The sequence below is a fragment of the Chinchilla lanigera genome, unplaced genomic scaffold (genome assembly GCF_000276665.1).
Source record: "Chinchilla lanigera isolate Chin_1 unplaced genomic scaffold, ChiLan1.0 scaffold00049, whole genome shotgun sequence".
In the NCBI taxonomy this organism is placed as follows: domain Eukaryota; kingdom Metazoa; phylum Chordata; class Mammalia; order Rodentia; family Chinchillidae; genus Chinchilla; species Chinchilla lanigera.
In genome coordinates this window covers 5669175-5687506 of record NW_004955450.1, presented here as the reverse complement: position 1 = coordinate 5687506, position 18332 = coordinate 5669175, and the positions used below count along the sequence as shown (strand labels likewise).

At 44.6% G+C, this 18332-nt stretch overlaps 1 protein-coding gene and 1 long non-coding RNA gene across 3 annotated transcripts in view; one reads left to right on the top strand and one right to left on the bottom strand.

Moving 5' to 3' along the window:
* Positions 1–11495, bottom strand: part of LOC102008587 — a 26228-nt gene extending 14733 nt beyond the window's left edge. For both annotated transcript variants that reach the window (XR_001235879.1, XR_262532.2), the window contains exons 1-2: positions 10904–11495; positions 6445–6629 (exon numbers count right to left, since the gene is read on the bottom strand). This is a non-coding gene — a long non-coding RNA (uncharacterized LOC102008587). The remainder of the gene's footprint in view (positions 1–6444; positions 6630–10903) is intronic.
* Positions 1–18332, top strand: part of Thsd4 (thrombospondin, type I, domain containing 4) — a gene marked incomplete in the record, with an annotated part of 530583 nt that overhangs the window by 139746 nt on the left and 372505 nt on the right.

The window sequence follows — 18332 nt, the reverse complement described above, 5'->3', positions numbered from 1 at the left end:
AGGAGGCAACCCAGCATCGTGACTGCAATCTTTACCTCTCGTTTTAGACAGTCTGGGATTGGTTTACTAAATCTGCACATTAGGGGCCGGAGATCCTCCTTGGGCTACATAGTGAACTCAAGGCTAGCCTGAACTGCACAGAGAGACCCCGTCTCAAAGTAAGTAAATAAATAAATAAATAAATAAATCTATACATTCATGACCTTGAGCAAGTTGTGTAACTTTTCTAGACCTCAGTTTCTTCATCTGTGTATTGGGGGTGACATAACAGTGGTCACTTCATGGGTACTATTATTTACTTATGACGGGTGATTAAACAAGTAAATACATAAAAATGATTTAGAACAGTGTCAGTTATTGAGTGAGCATGAAGTGTTGTAAAGCATTTCTCAGGGTGACTCTGACAGTAGTCTGTATTATAACATGTATTATAAAACTATCCTAGTTTGTTAATAAGATTTCACCATAAACCCTTTGCTGTATGTGTTCATTTCTGGAAGGTCTGGTTGCCTTTTCCCAAGATTCTCCTCTGTTATCCTGGGCTGTTCTTTCTCAAATGAACAGAAACAAGAAGGTGATTCTGGGTTGGTTTTTTTAGAAATAATTTAATACCTTTCTCTGGGCTACCTGGAGACATCCTCCAATAATTTGAAATTAAAGTTATCACACGTAGCATTACTGAATTGAGGTGCACTTTGATTTAGTTGAACTTGTACCCCGCCTGGACACCGCAGGGTGAATATCCCTTCTTCTAAGTGGTGGAACTTGTGAGAAGAGAGGAAGTGCTGCTCCTTCTTTGTAGTACATGACATCAGAAAGGTGGGATGATGCCTGCTCTCTCTTGTTTGGGGGCCCAAGGGGCCTGAAATCCACGCCTGATGCCCGTAGGTTCACCACAGCAACTTCAGGATGTTCCGATGTCACAGTCAGATGGGAACTGGAGGATCAGTCCGGTGCACAGTTCACAAACACAGACCTTACCCCGGGGTGGGCAGGACTGGAGCTGCATGCAGCTGTCTCCATGTGTGGGATGCTACTTCTAGGGACCAAGCAGAATTCAAAGGCCCTGCTGACCCTTATGTGGAATGAGAAGGGGAAGCAGGGTATAGGCAGCAGACCCAGCATCTTGGGGGGCCCTGGTGTTAGAAGAAGGGGCGAGGTGGGGGATAGTTGGTTCTCCAGCCAAAGACCTCAATCAGCTAAAAGGAAGTAACTCACAGATCATTACATCCCACTTCCTCCCAACCAAGCCAACTTGATGCTGGCTCAAAGTAGGGATGTAAGTGTGGGTAGGAGTGTGTTTGGACACTCCTACAGTATGTACTGTTTACATACTGTAGACAGTAACCCAAGTCTACACTGCCTGCTGCCCCAGCCCAGTTCCCCAGCAGCCTCCATCCATCCTTCTTGGACCTTGGCTGGGAAGAGGGCCTTCTGTAGGTGGTGTGGCCCCATCTCATGTACCAAGCCAGGACTGGCCCTTCTCTGAGTAACAACCCCAGTGGACAGACCCACATATCTGGTTGTCCCAGATTCTGGCCTGTCCAGTTGCAGGTTCTGCTCCAGTACCTATTTCTGACCTTACTGGCTCTGTGGAGCCTCTGCACTTCCTTCTTGAGCTCATCGGCCCTTGGCTTTTCCATGTGGGTGTCTGCTCTGCTCTGCCCACCCCACCCTCTGCCACTTCTGGAGCTCTCTCCACGCAGGACTGAGAACATCTCTGTCCATCCTGGGAGGACGGAATCCCACTACACAAGGACATGAACTGCTAGGGACTCCTGTCGAGACTCTTGTGTCTCTTTGCCATTCTGATCTCTAAATTCCCTCACCCAGGAGGAGACTTGGGGGTAACACTCGAAACTTTATAAAAAGCTCCCCATGTGTTTGGCAATCAGCACAAAACGAGCCCACACGTACCCAGCTGTCACCAGCTCTGGACACCAGGCGCTTTCCCTGTCTCACCCAGGACAGTGGCTGTACCTTCAGGCGGGGCTCTCACAGGCTCCTGTTTGAGGGTTCAGGGGTAGGAAGCAAGCAGCCCGCGCAAGCTAAGGTCTTACAGAGCTCTGGCAGACAGTGTGATCTGCTTTGGGTAAAGAGAGGAGTGAGCAAATGATAAGTAGCCTCTACATTTGCAAAGAGTAACTTGTTATGTGCTAGCGTGTAACGTGGGACTCAGATGGGCCAGTGTAATGGACAGAGGAGGTTCCTGCTTGCCTGCTTTGATTTTCTGGAGGGCTGTGGGCCTGATAGAAGTTAGTGACTGGGTCTTAAATGTGTTGCCTTTTTCAGAATCTTCCTTCAGGCTTTTCCATCTTGCTACTGACATCCCTCACAGAAGTCTTCCATTTCCTTCCGTCCACCTAGGTGATATTGACTCATAACTGGGCCCCGAGCGAGGGGTTGGTCATGGGGAGGATACTTTACTGGTGTTCTGTGTTAGTCCCAGCCTGACACAGGAACTGACGCGGTGACACCGAGGAACTCTCCCAGGCCACACAGGTGCTTTCACGCTGCTGGGTCTTGTGTCTCCAAACCTCTTTGTGGAGTTTCTCACACTGGAACTTTGGGTGACTGTATGGGGTGGAGGGGTCACAAGACTCTGTTTTCCAGGACCCTAGGCAAAAAAAACCTGAAGTCTGGTTGCTTTTCCCTGTTCCACACTAGTGGTGTCCTTCAAGATCAGAAGAAAAGGAGTCAAGAAAGACTTGTCTCCAGGGTCTGCATGCCAAAAGGCAGAGCCGCTCAAGCTGCCCATTCCCGGCCTCTTATGGGTAGGATGCCTTCCAAGGTGGCCATCCTGGCCCAGCAGCCACCCAGTGAGTGAGCTTGTTCTGGGAGGCTGTATTATTCATCGCTTTCCCATCACTGGGACGTACTGGCCTACACCCACAATTTGAAGGAGGGGAGGTTTATTTGGCTTACAGTTTCCAGTGGGTTCAGTCCACAGCCAGCTGGCTTCAAGGCAGAAGTGCACGGTAGATGGGCCTGCCAGAGGGCAGCTGCTCATCCCACGTCAGCCAGGAAGTAGAGAGTGAAGGGACAAAGAGAGACAGGAATACACCCTTCCAGACCACACCCCCAGTGACCTACCTCCAACCAGGCCCCGCCTCCTAACAGCACCATCAGCCGTGGTGAATCCATTGATGAGCCTACCACCCCCTGATCCATCCCCTGCCTTCCACACACAGAAGACTTTAGATCTAAACCAGGAGAGAGGTAGACCAGAAGGACTGATGACACCAAGGTCAGGGCTTCTCCCTTCTCCCAGAAATGTGGCCCAAGTTCTGTCCCATCTGACTGTGACCAGCTGTGCCTTTAGTTGAAAATGCCTTGCTGCTCTTCTCCAGATGCAGGAGAACTCCTTTCTTTGGTTGGATGCACCATGGCTATGCTGCTCTTCTCCAGATGCGGCTGAACTCCTTTCTTGGGTTGGATGCGCCATGGCTATGTCTGCTTTAGACCCTCGTGCCTCCTGGTTGGAGTTCAAGAAAGACATCATTGGTTCTGCAGTTTGCCATCAACAGACAGCTTTTCTGTTCCAGGGTTGTTAAACCATACAATATGATCCTGCTGATTTAGGAATATGTTTGGCAGTAAAATTTTCAGTCTTATCGCTAAAATTTCGGCCCCAATTTTTTTTCCTCCCTTCTTGTTTCGTGCCAAACCTGAGGATTCTGTCAGCATTTCCTCTGTGGAAAGCACAACACATTACCTAAGAAGAGCCTTGCAATGCTTTTCAGAGCACACAGGTGCTGCTGATTGTGACGATGCCTCCAGGGGTTCCCGGTGTTCTCCAGCCCTGCCTGTGGTACATTGTATTCCGTGTAAGGAAGAAGAAGTAAGCAAAATGGGTGTCTGCCCCATCTCAGATAACGAATCTCCCCAATAGACTCACAGATTTACGCAAAAAGAGTGGCAGAATATAAAAGCTGATGAATCTTCTGGCATTGTGAGTTCATGTTGTTATGAAATAAATATGCTGACTAAATGGATCCAGATGCTATCAAATATATTTTTCCAATAAAGACCGTGTTCTATCCTTGGCCAAAGCAATAAACACACAAGGCTTGTTTGTAACACCTCTTTCCCATATACTGCCAGTGGTCCTGCACATTTTACCCTCTTATCCCAACTGCTCTACTGCTGGTGAAAGGTGGTAAGTGTTTTCTGATAAGGATTCCGGGGAAACCCTAAAGAGGCAGGAGTTGTTTCCCCACGACCCAGAGCTGACGGGCAACAGGAAGATGGAAATCGCATCATTAGCTGTGTACCCACCTGGAACAAATGTTTCGCGCTATTCATCTCCTCCCAACACATCAAAATACAAAAACACCCCAGTGATTACCAGTCCCCAGAGTCCATCTTGGAGTCTTGGAGGACCCCTGCAGCCCGCTGTGTGAGGATGTATGATGGGAAGATGGAGACATATCCAATTACAGCAAACTCCATATTCTTGATGTGGGTGAGCTGTCTTCCAAGACCACCCCAGGTTGGGCTGCAGGGCTGGGAAGCTGAGGGGGCCCACTGGGAGGCAGGAGGGAGTTCACAGTGAGTTGAGGGCAGTGGTTAATGTGGGTTTGGAACCAGACGCACAGAGGCTCCAATCTTGACTCTGCCGCTTACTAGCTGTGGCCTGCAAGGGCATTTTACCCATCTGAGTTCAGTTTATTAATCTGAGTTGCTGGGAGAATGGATGAGGTTGTGATACTAAACTGCCAGTCCCTAAGATGCAGTAATCATTAGCCTTCTTAGTAAGACTTCCCTCCAGTGGGGAGTGAGTTTGTCCAGAAGTGGATGAGGAGAGGGAAAGCTGTTCACTTCAGTAGCAGAGGGGTGCTCAACTGTGCCACCACCTGCAGGGCCTGCCCTGCTGGCACAGACCTCCCTCATAGCCCCTTTACCATCTAACCTTCTCAAGCTCCCACTCACTCCTGTCCCAGTGTTCTGGGTCCTCTAGGTCCTGGACTTGGCCAATGCCACCACCATTGCACATCCTCCTGTTCCTGCCCGAGGAAGTGTGAGGACACTTGCTCTCCATGCACTGAGATGGACAAGGCCTTGAAGGCATTCAGATATCAGAGGAAGGGGCTTCCATATATACTAACACCATCTCTTCTGGCCAGTCCCTTATTAAGCTGTGCAAGTATTTTATCTCATTTTTATTCTCCTGGCAACCCTAAGAATTATAATCACTATGTCCAAGGAAGCTGAAGTCACATCCAGGTCTATCTATCTTCAAAGTTGATGCTTGTTTCCATACATTTTCTTGCTTCTCAGGAAATTAAGATAAACAAAGTAGTACAAATGCAAAGAAGGTTCCAGAGAGAACACATTTGGGATTTGCAGAATATGGTATTCTGTTCCACTACATGAGCAATTTCCTTAACCCAGTATCCAATAAAACTGTACATCTCGAAAATCCTGCTTGAAAAGGAATTTGGTGGCCAAATAAAGTGGGAGTGCTGGCTGTAATATTCCTATTTGACATTTGACTCTGAAGATTAGCATACCAAAGCTCTGAGAAGTCCTGCACTTAAAAACACAGAGAACACTTCATAATTACTTAACCCAGTGTTTCCCAAACAAAAGATTTCCGTATGATATGTACAAGACATAAATATTCTGTTATAGTTCTCCTTCACAGAGCGTTCTCTGGAAATATCAGTCTGAAATGTAAGGATGAATGTCTTAGACTTCTCAGTGGGCATTATAGATATTTTGCACTACTCCAGAATTTTTTTCCTTATCTCCTCTTCGTGTTGGTCAGTCATCTTCCTCCACGTCTGGGGAAAACTTTGTGTCTCTACCTAGTAGGCTGCTAGACACCTCAGTAGCTTCCTGTGAGGCTGGCAGAGCTACCAGGAGGTGAGGCTGCCATCTTGCTGCAGTTGCAGCAGTGGCCATGTGGCCTCAGGTTCCACCTTTCTCATGGGTGACTTAGTACTATGCTAGTGATTGACTTGTTTGTTAAGTACACTGGGTATGCCAAAATACTGAAGGATGAAGTGTGTCAGGATCACCCTCAGACTTGATGATTTGCTATAAAGAATCACAGGATTTAAAACCATTTTCCACTCAACAGTTAGGATTTGCTACAGTGAAAGGACACAGATTGAAACTAGTAAAGGGACAAAGTGAATGGAAAGAAGGCCAGGAGAGCACAGGCAGGAAATTCCAGGGATCCCCTTCCAGTGGAGCTGCACCTGGATGCACCTAATGCAGCAGCAGTGATGGGTGACAACACGTGTAAGGTGTTGTGGGCCAGGGGAGCACACCTGAGCCTTGATGACCAGGGTTTCTACTGGAGGTCAGTCACATAAGATGAGCACCGGCGTGATTGATCTCAGGGACTCAGACACTAGTCCCTGCAGCTCCTCTTTCCTACAAAGCAAATACAAAGCAAATGATTCACCATAACTCACACTGCTAGGACACACTTACCTGGTCATGTTGGTGCAGGTGTCCAAGGCCTCAGACATACACAACAGGCATTCCCTCTGAACACTGGTCCTGAGTATGAGGATGAATCCTTCCCAGGAGCTCCGGGCCCAATCCTTAAAACAGGGCTTTCTTCAGAATAAGCAGGATGTGAGCATAGCAGGCTGTTATCTTTCTTTAACCTCCTCCTGTTTGTAAAGGTTTAAATTATTCGTGTAAGTTGCTACTTTCTCAGAGTACTGTAACTGCATTCAAATCAAATAACAGGTGTTTGACACTATTTTTTTTTTAACTTCTCCGAGTGCTTATTGAAATAAGATTGAGGCAGTTGTTAGCTTTGCTCTGAAATCTTTTTCTTTGATATTTCATTTTATTTATTTATTTATTTATTTATTTATTTATTTTACTAAAACTCACCATTTTTGCCATTTACAGTATGCAGTTTGATGGTTTTTAGTATACTATATCGGCAATATCGGGCTGCCATTGCCACAACCTAATTCCAAAACATTACCATCATGGCCAAAAGAAACCTCATATTTCCCGGACACCTCCTTCTCTTATCCTCTCCGACCACTAGTCTACTTTTCTTTCTCTGAATTTTCCTGCTCTGGACATTTCATATAAATAGGGTCATACAACATATGGCTTCTTTCATTTAACTTATTTTCAAGGGTCTTCCACGTTGTAAATGTGGCAGTTCTCCATTTATTTTAATTGTCAAATAATATACCAGTGTATAGCTATACCATGTTTTATCTACCTATTCATCTTCTTAAAGATATTTGGGTTGTTTCTATTTATTTGTATGTATGTATGTATTTATCTAAGGATTGAAGCCAGGGCCTTCACACTGAGCTGCACTCTCAGACCCTTTCCTATTTTTAGTTTTTATTCTGAGGCAATTTGAAACTCAAATTTGCAATCCTCTTGCCCTCGCCTCCAAGAGTGCTACAATTACAGGTTTGTGTGCCACCACACCCGGGTCCCCAACTTTGTAATAATGGCTACACCATTTTATATTTCCCTGGAAAATGTAAAAGGGTTCTGATTTCTCCACATCTTTGTCAATATTTGTTATCTCCACATCTTTGTCAATATTTGTTATTATCCATTTGCTTAAGTTCAGTTGTGTCCGTGGCAAATAAAGTTGTATTTCATTGTAGTTTTATCTAGTGTTGCCTTAAAGACTAACAATATTAACCATCTTTTCACGTGCCTACTAAATATTAGTATGTCTTCTTTGGGAAAATGTCCACTCAAACAAATCCTTTGCCCATTTTTAAATTGAGTTGTTTGTCCTTTTATTAAGTTGAGGGTACTTTACATATTCTGGATACTTACAGATATGTGCAGTGTAAACTTTCTCTACTCTGTAGGTTATCTGCTCACCTACTTATGGTGCCCCTTGAAGGATAAAAGTTTTAAATTTTGACAAAATTCAGTTTATCTATTCTATTGTTTTGTTACATATGTGTTGGGTGTCATATTTAAGAAACCATTGCCTAATCCAAAATCATGAATATTTATGTTTCCTGCTAAGAGTTTTATAGGTATAACTTTTACATTTGAATCCACTTTGAGTTAATATTTATAAATGGTATGAGGTAGGGGTCCAGCTTCACCCTTTTGCATGTTGGCTGTACAGCTGTCCCAACACCAATTTTTGAAGACTTTTCTTTTCCCTTATGGAATGCCCTTGACACCATTGCTGACCATATATGTAAAAAAAAAAAAAAGAAAAAGAAAAAGAAAAAGGAAAGAAAAGCTCTATGTAAAAGATAGAAGTGTGGTTTGCAGCCCTGCTGTGCTAGGAACCTGGGTGATCTAAAATAACCTTAAACTGACTTGGGTCTCTCCTCTACCATGTGTACTTTCATGTGAGTGCCCAAGCGTTAATGGCTTCCATCCATGAAATTTGTCTTCACCCTGCAAATATGTACTATTCATATAATCCCTCAAGTTCTAAGGAAGAACCACTTCAGCTGGTGGACCATAGAGAGCTTCCAGTCAGATAACGCTAGTGTTACTATCTTGTAGTGCAGAGACTTTCAAACAATGGTCCTTGAAGCCCTACCTCCTTTAACCTAAGTGCTTCTGCTGTTACAATTGTACCCATCTCTCTATCTATTTAGCGTAATTTAATTTCAAGAAACCAACACAGACTTTCTGACTCTCTTGTACCATGGGATTGGGAGAGATCTGTTAAAAACCAGTTATCACTAAGTTTAAAAAATGCCTAAAACATTGTGTAATTGTCTCCAGCACAATGTGCTGATTATCCCTTGCCTATTGCATCAGCTCAGAGTTAGTTCAGTGTTAAAGTAGTAGAGACCCAAAAATAAAGTGGCTTTTAAAGACAGAAATGGATTTATCCCTTACTTAAAAATATAGAGGAAGATCATCCAATGGTAGAATGATGGCTCTGCTCTACACCTGCCAAAACTTCCAAGTCATAACCCTTCCATGTCTAGGCTTTGGTCCTGATTCTTAGATTCCAAGGGGCAGTCAGAGTTCCAGCCATAATATTTCCATTTCAGGAGGCAGGGTGGAGAAGAAGGGAGAGTAGTGAGAAAAGGGCACAGAGCTGTTCTCTTTAAATGGAAATTTCTAGAAGTTGACCTAAAACACTTGCACTTACATTCTCTTGGCCACAAATGCAGCATGTGGCCACACCTAGCTTTAAGGCAGGCCCAGACGTGTCATTTTAGAAGAGGGTATCCATTAGCGCAACTAAAAATTCTGTTATTATAAAAGATACTGAGTTTTGGAAGACATCCACCCTTCCCTTCTCATGGCTACACATTTAAATGTTTCTAGAATCTGACCACTTTTAAGAAATTTTTTGAACTAATTAGAAGATTGCTGTGCTCTCTGCCTTTCTTAGTCTGGTCCTGAGATTTTCATAGTGTGCTTGCTGTTTTTTTTTCCAACTGTGCATTTAGCCTTGCTTTCTACCTCCTCATAGCCTTTTCCTTGACTTGTATACGACGCACCTAGCATTGAATGTTGATGCTGTCCCTTTTTGATACATTTGTATGCTATGATAAACTCTCTTTCCACCTCAGTAAATGGCCCAGTATCCACCTAGGTGCTCAAACCAAATACTCAGGAGTCATCCTTATTTTTTCATCACTTCTGTTCTACCCATCAGCAAGTCCCGTCTTCTTTTCCTTCTGCATATGTCCTGTATCTGTCATCTGTGTCCCCTTTTGTGTGACTGTTCTCACGTGCACCACCATTGTCTCTATCTGGATTGCTACAAATACCCTCCTAGCTGCCTGCTACTGTCATTCCCCACATCCATCGTTCCACGGTGTCCATCTGTGACACAGCCCTGCCTCATGCCCTCCATTGCCTTCCTATTGTGTTTTGGAACAAATCCGGAATTCTCTTTGCTTCCATGATCTCTGTGTGCCTCCTTCCAATTTATACAGTTAAGCCCAATGCCCCAGTACTTCAGAATGTGACTTTGTGTCTGTTTGTTTGAAGTAGGACCTCTAAAGAGATAAAATAAAGCTCTCATTGTGGGCTTTAATCTAGTATGGCTGACGTCCTTACAAGAGATGTGGATATTCAGACAAGGGACACACACAGAGGGCAGGCCACAAAGGAAAGAAAATGTATCAGCACATGAAAATGTACCATGCTACATTTCAGAAATATTATTTTTATATTTTACCACCATCACCACAAAATCCTGTGCCACTCCAGTCTTAGTAGTAGAATCTACTAAGAATAATAACATTCTCAAAAGCAAACTTTGAGGAATAAGTGGAATAACTTGGAAACTAGCAATCAAGGTGAAATGGGGTAAGAGAGAAATTATGAAGAAAACCTAAGAAGACTTTTGTATCCACGGAGTGTGAGCAGAGTAAGTCTGATAACTTCAGAGCTTTAAGGTAGACAGTACTGATGGAGGTCCCAGCTGTATCACTGGACCATCTTTCTTTAGGTCAAGAGCAGGAAGAGCTAATTTACTGTTCGTGAATTTGTCTTGAGAAGATGAATTTAGCTTTAGATGGAGTTCATTGGAAGCAATATTGAACTATTAAGGCAGAGCTATTTAGCAGAGGTTCTAGATATGAGAGTGGAGATCAGAAGAGAGGTACAAACAGCAACAGAGATAATTGCAGGCTCTGGCAGAATCGGGTGACTTACGATTTCCATCATAGCCCAGAGCCTGTCTTGAGAGCAGAGTCCAATGCAGGCTGAATTTTAGACGTACAAATTTTAGAAATGTACTGGTAAACATGACCAGTGATGCCTACATTTCTTATGGATGCCTCCCACCTAGTATGGAAACTGTTATGTTTCTCCTATAAAATCCCACCCCCCTTTTCCCAGACCCATGTCTTGCTTGGAAATGGCCCTTGAGTTTGCTGATAGAGAATAACATGAAATCAGCACAAAAGTGTGTATTTAGCATTATACAGTATTCAGTAACACCACACACTCTTACCATGAGGTTTTAGGAGAGACTTTTCAGTTTTTTAAATACTGTTTTGATGATGTAGGTACATGGCTGTAGTTAACGCGAGCTGTCCTCAGGCCCAGGGTGCTAATGCATTGTAAGGTATTTTAACACTTGTAGCAGTTTGTGCCAGGTCCTCTTCGGCTTGCTGGGTCAGGTTCCTGCAGGTCTGTGGAAGTGACCTAGAAGTGTTCAGCGTGGCCTCATGTGCTTTGTGGGCTAAGTAATCGTGTCCTATCGTTGTCAGCCATATTCCTTCTGAGACCAACTTCCTCTGTATGAGTCCTGCTTTATGTTTTTTCTTTCATTTGTCCTAACTGTGTATATTTTGAAGTTGAACAGAGAAATGATAGTGATGTCACAATAGGAGAGTGAGAGGAGAAGGAGCCAGGGTAGCTATGCCAGCAGCATCCCCCAAATGGGGGTTTTGTCCAAACCCTACGTTAGAGTCCAGTGTTCTGTTAGAATCAGAAGTTAGATGTTGCTGACTTGAAAGAGGGGAACAGAGAAGAGGCTGGAGATTTAGCTCAGTGGCACAGCACCTGCCTGGCAAGCGCAAGGTCATGAGTTCAATTCCCAGTACCAGAAAAAAGCCAAAAAAAAAAATGGAGAGGTGGAGAGGATAGGGGAGGAAAAAGGAGAGGAGATAAATGGAAGTAGGAAGGGGTGAAGGAAAGACAGATAAAAAGAGAAGAGTGGAGAAGGGAATGAATGAATAAAAACCCAAGACATTACTCAGGCGATTGTCCCACACTTTTGTGGAATTGGTAGGCAAGGCACAGGTCTGCCTTTATCCAGGATGAGCTTTACAGAACTGTGATTTGACATGGGCCTGGCTGTTATTGCACCTCTCAATATCCTGGACTCACCAGCATGCACCCATTGCTTGTAGGGAAGGGGACCCTGTGCGCGGTTCCTCATGGTCCAAGCGGTGGAGCAGAGTGGGGTTCCCTGAGCCTAGAAAATACTGGGCCTGCAGTGAGCAACAGGATCTAGCAGGCAAAGTTGGGTCCACAAACTCAGTGGAGTTTAAGAGAAGAAATGCAATGGATGCTAGGGCAGAATCTAGGAACTCTCGGAGAAGACCTTCATTCTGCCTGTTCTGGAAGAGCCCATGCTGGCAGCAGACCAAAGTATTATGCTTTGTAGTTATCACTGGGACCTAATAAACCATCACCAGTCCTGACATTTATATTTTCATGCAATGCAAAATGAGCCATGGGAACTGCCTTTCAAGATCCCTCAGAAAGTGTTGGCTGAACTCAGGGCCCTAAAAATGATTGGGTGGGACATAAATGTTTAGACAGACTGGATTGCCAGAGTGTTCGCCCTTGTAAGAATGGTCTGAATAGCTGCTCAGGGATAGTTTTCGGAGCTGGATAATGGTTTCTAAAACGGTTGAAATGAAAGCGACTGCGCCTCTGCTCCTTCTGTGTGTGAAGCAGATTTGTGATTGAGAGAACTGGAAGCGAAGGTCTCATCAGAGGAAAAGGGCTGTGTCTCTCTGTGTACACGAGATGGAATATTTTTGAAGATGGTAAAGTGGACCCACTGGGAAATTTGTTTTTCCTCGGGATTCCAAGGAAGTGGTTGACTATTTGGGAGACAGTTGGGATAGTTGAGGACTAGAGGTGGACTGTGTTATGGTTTATGTCTAAAACAGCCCCCAAAGCCATTTGTGATTGGAGGATGACTGGATTATGGGAGTGCGTAGCTGACTCCCTGTTGGGAGGTGGGGTCTGGTCAGAAGAGGAGGGTCACTGTGAGTGACCCGGAAGGGTTTATCTCCCTTCCGGCTCCTCCCTTGATTCTGCTTCCTGGCTGCTCATCTCCTAGATGAGCAGCTCTTCTCACTGTGCTGCACTGCCCATGCCATCCTGCCTTGGAGCCAACTGGCTGTGGACTTCAATGTGAAACAAAATAGACCTCTCCTCCCTTAAATTGCAAGTGTCAGCTATTTTGTCCTAGCACCAAGGAAAGTGACTAAGAAGTCACTTCAAATCCTAATCACTTAGTATTGACATTTCACAAATTACTCAATCTCTTCAAGCTTTCATTTCCACATCTGGAGAGGTGGGGGAAATAGCATGAAATCTACCTTTGCAGAGTTCTGTTGGTGTTAAATGAGATAAACTACCTAACGTGCTTGGTTAGCAAAGGTCTGGTATTTGCCCACTGCTTATTATATATTAGTGGCTTTTCTAATCCTCCCTGCTGTTACTAGGAAAAGAAGAAGTAGTTGGGGCTAGAAGTCTAGCTTAATGATAGAGAGTTTGCCAATCATGTGAGAGGCCCTGAGTTTGATTCCCAATACTACTACTGTTAAAAAAAATAAGTAAGTAGTAGAGCTCAGGAAAAGGGTACTTCCAGCTCAACACCCACTAACCAATGGCTTTTGGGTAGTATAGAGGGAAGAAAGATTCAGGAAGCCTGGAGTTGTATGTTCCTGTCTACCTGGGCCACCCAGGGGGAAGGTTCATGAAGAGAAGTTGAGGTTTCTTCCCAGGAGTGAATCTGGGACGATAAAAACTCCAGACAACCAGGCCTCCAAAGTCAACATGGACCAGGACAGAATGAATGTGGATTCGGACAGAGCAGTTGGAGGGCCCTGGAATGAAGGCTAAGGAAACCAGTGATGGGTGGTGGAGGAGAGTAGATTGAAGCAGGATTAGTTCAGTGTCCCCTGCTCCTAGGTTTTTTGCACCTGGGCCATTTGCACTACAGAGGATTGAACCCAGGGTTGCTGTACCACTAAGCTATGTGCCTAACCCTTTTCTGTTTTGTTGTTTTTTTTTATTTTGAGATAGGATCTTGCTAAGTTGCCCACATGGGACTCAAATTTGTGATCCTCCTGCCTCAGCCTCCCTACATGCTTGGATTACAGGCATGCCTAACTCCATTTTAATCTTAACCTGTCTATCCTTTGGTTACAATGTTCCTAGTCCTGGGTCAAGGTTTCTGTGTGCATCCTGATGGGAAAGACCAAAGGCTTTGGGGTGATTCTCAGCATCTGACCACAGCATCATTGGTGAGGAAGCGTTGTTGAGGTCATATGGACTGATGCAAACACAGAGCCCAGGGCCTGTGGCTGAGGCTGGAGTTCAGCGCATCTGCAATCCCATGGGTTCCAGAGAGGCATGATTCTATGGGAAGCTGAGGCAGTGAATCCCAGATTTAGAAAGGACACAGACCCAGATTAGCAGGAGAAGAGTCATGTGCTGTCCAGTATGAACCCAAGAAGCAGGAGGCAGGGGAGCCAGTGCACAAGGAGTAGAAAAAAACGGAGCCCCAACCTGGCCCCTGGGGCCACTGTGATTATCCTAGCTCTGCGTGAGGTCTTGGATAAGCAGCTTGATGTCTCAGAGTCTTAATTTTGTCACCTGTACAATGGAGCTCACTCTGCCCCAGGACTAGGTCATACTGTTGGTCACACTGGCAGAATCTGAGTCAGAATCGGAGCTCCTGGGTGTAACAGTTAGCATTTGTGCCGGACGTTTGTGCTTGGAGAATGCTTTTTTGATGATATCTGGTCCAGGGTTTTTTTCCCACACACCCTGACCCTAACGGATCACCTTAGGACTCATCCGCTGTGTCTCGTCAAGGAAAGAAGGAACGCTAAAATGTTAACAGGACAGCAATTCCAGATTCTCATGAAAACATCCCAAAGTCCCTCTTAAGATCTCCAACAAACGCTTTTTAAATTCCAGAATGTACCCTGTCTTCTCCAAAGCATTCAAGAAAATGGAGCCATTTTAAAGTTTGGGTTGTTGTTGTGTAAACCGAGATCTCTTAGCCCTAGCGTTGCTGAGAACGTGCTCTGGGAAATGCTGACTGGGGGTGGGGGCGGGGTCACATTTGCTGAGTACAGAGTCTATCCAGGGTGAACTCTTGGTTCCCCAAGGTGGCCTTTGAATGAGTCATCTTCCGATGTCAGGGTTAACTGTGTTAAGGGTCATTCTGATGTCACTCATTATAATCATATCACAGTCTAATGCAATGATGGCAAACCTTTTAGAGCTTGAGCGCCCAAGCTGCAATCCAGAACCCACTTATTTATCTCAAAGTGCCAGCACTGCAATTAAACCTGAACACTGAGGTTTTAGTTTAGGAAAAAGAGCTGTTATCCGATGCTCAGCTGTTAGGGTGACTTGGCTCGTGGGCTGACAGAGAGGGCTTTGGGTGCCCGCTGTAGCACGCATGCCGATAGGTTTCTCACCACTGGGCTAATGGAATAATTCCACATCTTGCATAAGGTTTGACCTCATGAGACATTTTTTGTACATTTGCAATGTACTGAAAATTACCGGTTAACCCAGATTGAGGAAAAATTTTTTTGTCATCTTCTGAGCATTGCTGTATTGCAGCAACTTCCCTCCCCCAAGCCAGACCCTTTCTTCCTTCCCAAGGCGAGAGCATCACCCAGCAAGGTGGACACCCTTCTGTGTCACAAATCATTTCCTCCTCCTGGAGGACCCTGTGTCACTAAGATTTAAAGTAGGTCAGCTCACATTTTGGCCTTGTAAGGGAGTGTGGTCCCCTTCGGGCTGTTAATGAGTCACACAGCACTTAAAAGAGATCTGAGTGGCCTAAGGACAGCGGTCCTGGAGTGTGACTGAGCTTCTCTGCGTCATCACTACCATATCTTACACCGCCTCCTAGAAAGTGTGGGACTTGCTCTGCCTTCCCCTTGGTTAAAGGTGGACTGCATGCCAACCAGTGCAGCCAAAAGGGAGAGAGCTATTTCTTTCGGTTCTCCTTCAATCCCAAACTGCATCTTTTTTGTTTTTTTTTAACATCAAGGAAAATGTTGTGGTAGTTCCATGTTAATTCTTTTTTGAGGGGTGGTGCTAGGGATGGAGGCCAGAGCTTCGCACATGCTAGGCAAGTGCTGTACCACTGAGCTATATACCCAGCCCTTTGTCTTTATTCTTAAACTGAGCTTGCCTTCAATGTGCGTAGGCAGGATAATTGCGCTGCTCTGCTTTCTTTTGTATTTATTTCACTATGACTTGTGATTGGTGGAAAGTGGTATCAGTTTTCTGTGTACCACGATAAGGTAAAACCTCTTTTGAAAAGAAACTTTACAACATGAAACCAAGTGGAAGCCCATTATGGAGACTAGAACCACTGCCCTAACGCTGCCCTGTTACCTTCTGAAGCGGGCCCCAAGTATGTGAATACCGTGTTCATTTTACATGTACATAAACTACAGCTTGGAGAGGTGGGCTGATTTAGGCTCAGTGCAGGGACCTTAAGCCTATCATTGTCACTGTGACTGAAGTAATCAGAAAAAGGGCCAAGATCTTCCAAACTTTCCTGTATTTTCTTTAAACTTCCTTTTCAGCCTTTCTAGGAAAGCATATGGCTAATATAGTCTCTTTGAATTGTGTTCCTTCCTTGAAGCATTTTGAAATCATAGTCCAAGAACAGATTAGAACTAAAGAAGTTACTAAAAAATTAAAAGCAGTTGTGATTATAACAATGCTGAAATAATCGCCCTTGCATCGTTGAAATGTTCTAACGTCGGTTGAGAAATTTTTTTAAGTTAAATGATTTAACGGAGAAGCAGCTGAAACAACTTAAGACTTGTTAAAAAAACAAATGGGCTAATGTGAGCAAAATTTAAAAGAATCTTAAATTATTACAGTCAATTTAATGTGGGTAATTTTTTTTTACTTTTTTAAAACCCTGAAGAGCAGCTAAAACAAATAAAAGCCAGAGTCAATAATGGCAAATATGAATAACAATCAAAGATCATTAAAAACTAAAGGGCCAATTTAAAATACAGTGAAATGATAACAGGTTTTTTTTTTTCTCTTAATATGGGTCAAATTAAGTTGAAAACAATCTTGGAGTACATTAAAATAGACCTAAGCATGGTTATTGTCCAACCCATTGCAGGTTACACAGTGCTGTGGAATCCAGCCTGGAAGGGATTGGTGACTTTTTAGGAATACTGAGGAAATGTTCCATTCATCTCCTGGTCTGTACTTACTGACTTACTTGCCAGGACAGAGGGTTTCCACGAGGAAGCAAGGGTAGGAGGTGAGACTAGGGAAGGGCGGCTAGACAAACTCAGCCCTTGGTGGAGAGTATTTGGTTTGGTTATCAGAACCATCCAGAACCCCAGGCATAGTGGTACGTCCCTGCAATCCCAGCACTTGGGAGACTGAGGCAGGAGCCTCAGCTGTGAGTTCTAGGCTGGCCAGTGCTACATAGTGAGTTCATTTCAGTCTAAATTACATACCTGTCTCAAGAAACATACAAATTAAGAAACAAAAGCAAAGAAAAGAAAAGGGCAGGAAAACGTAAGAAACTTGAGTACAGCGAACAGACTAGAATAACTGATTAGGCTTGTTGAATCTTGGTGACTTCCTCCTGTTTAAAATTGTTTCCCTTGGAATTGGTGAATAGAATTCTAAAAACAGATGCATTAGTTGTTCATTGTTGCAGATTATCCCAAATTAGTGGCTTAAAATAACAATGATTATTTACTTATCCTACAGTTTCAGGAATTAAGAAGTGGCCTGGCTGGGTGGTTCCGGTTTGGGCCGTGGAGGTAGTAGGCAGGGGCTGGCTGATGCCAGAGGGTGCACTGACGGAGTGGCCTGCTCAGCAATGCTGGCAGTGGCCGGGGGCCTTGACTCCTTCCCAAGGGCACCTTCATCATTCTCTCTCAGTGGCACAGCCTAGTCCTGACCCAGCATGTGAGGAGACTGCAGGGAGGTGTGCGCACAGTAGCTGGACTGGGTACCTCTTTAGTTGTGGGTTCCACATCTGTGGATTCAAATGGCTTGGATCAAAACATCCGGGAAAAATATTGCTCCTACATTGAGCATGTACAGGGGTTTTTCCTTGTCATTATTCTCTGAAACAGTAGAGTACAACTACTGCTTTTCTATGCAAAATAGTATTTGCATTGTAGTAGGCCTTACAGAGATAATTTAAAGGATACAGGAGAATTGCATAAGTTATATGCAAATACTGTACCCTTTTACATAAGACTCTTGAGCATCCAAGGATTTGGGTGAGAACAAGGCTTCCTGGAACCCATTTGCCCACTGGCCACGACCATAAAGAACTGAGGACTATGGCACTGGAGAGGAACACACGCTTGCCTGTGGCCGCCTTACAGTAGAAGGAAGCCCAAGAAATAGACAACTGGTGGTACCTTAAGAAAGGAGGAGGGGCCAGCCAGGTCCCTATGAGGCCAGGTAGAAACCAGATGGGCTTGTCCTGCTGGCCAGTGAGGGACTGAATTGGAGCTCAGTGCAGAGATGCATTAGCAAGATGTCGTGCCCGCTCTGCTCCCCTAGAATCAGACTGCGGGACTGATTGTCACAGCAGAGCCTACCATAAAATTAAACGTGTGTGGCAGAGAGGCAAGAGAAAAGTGAAAAGCCAGTTCATAGGAAGA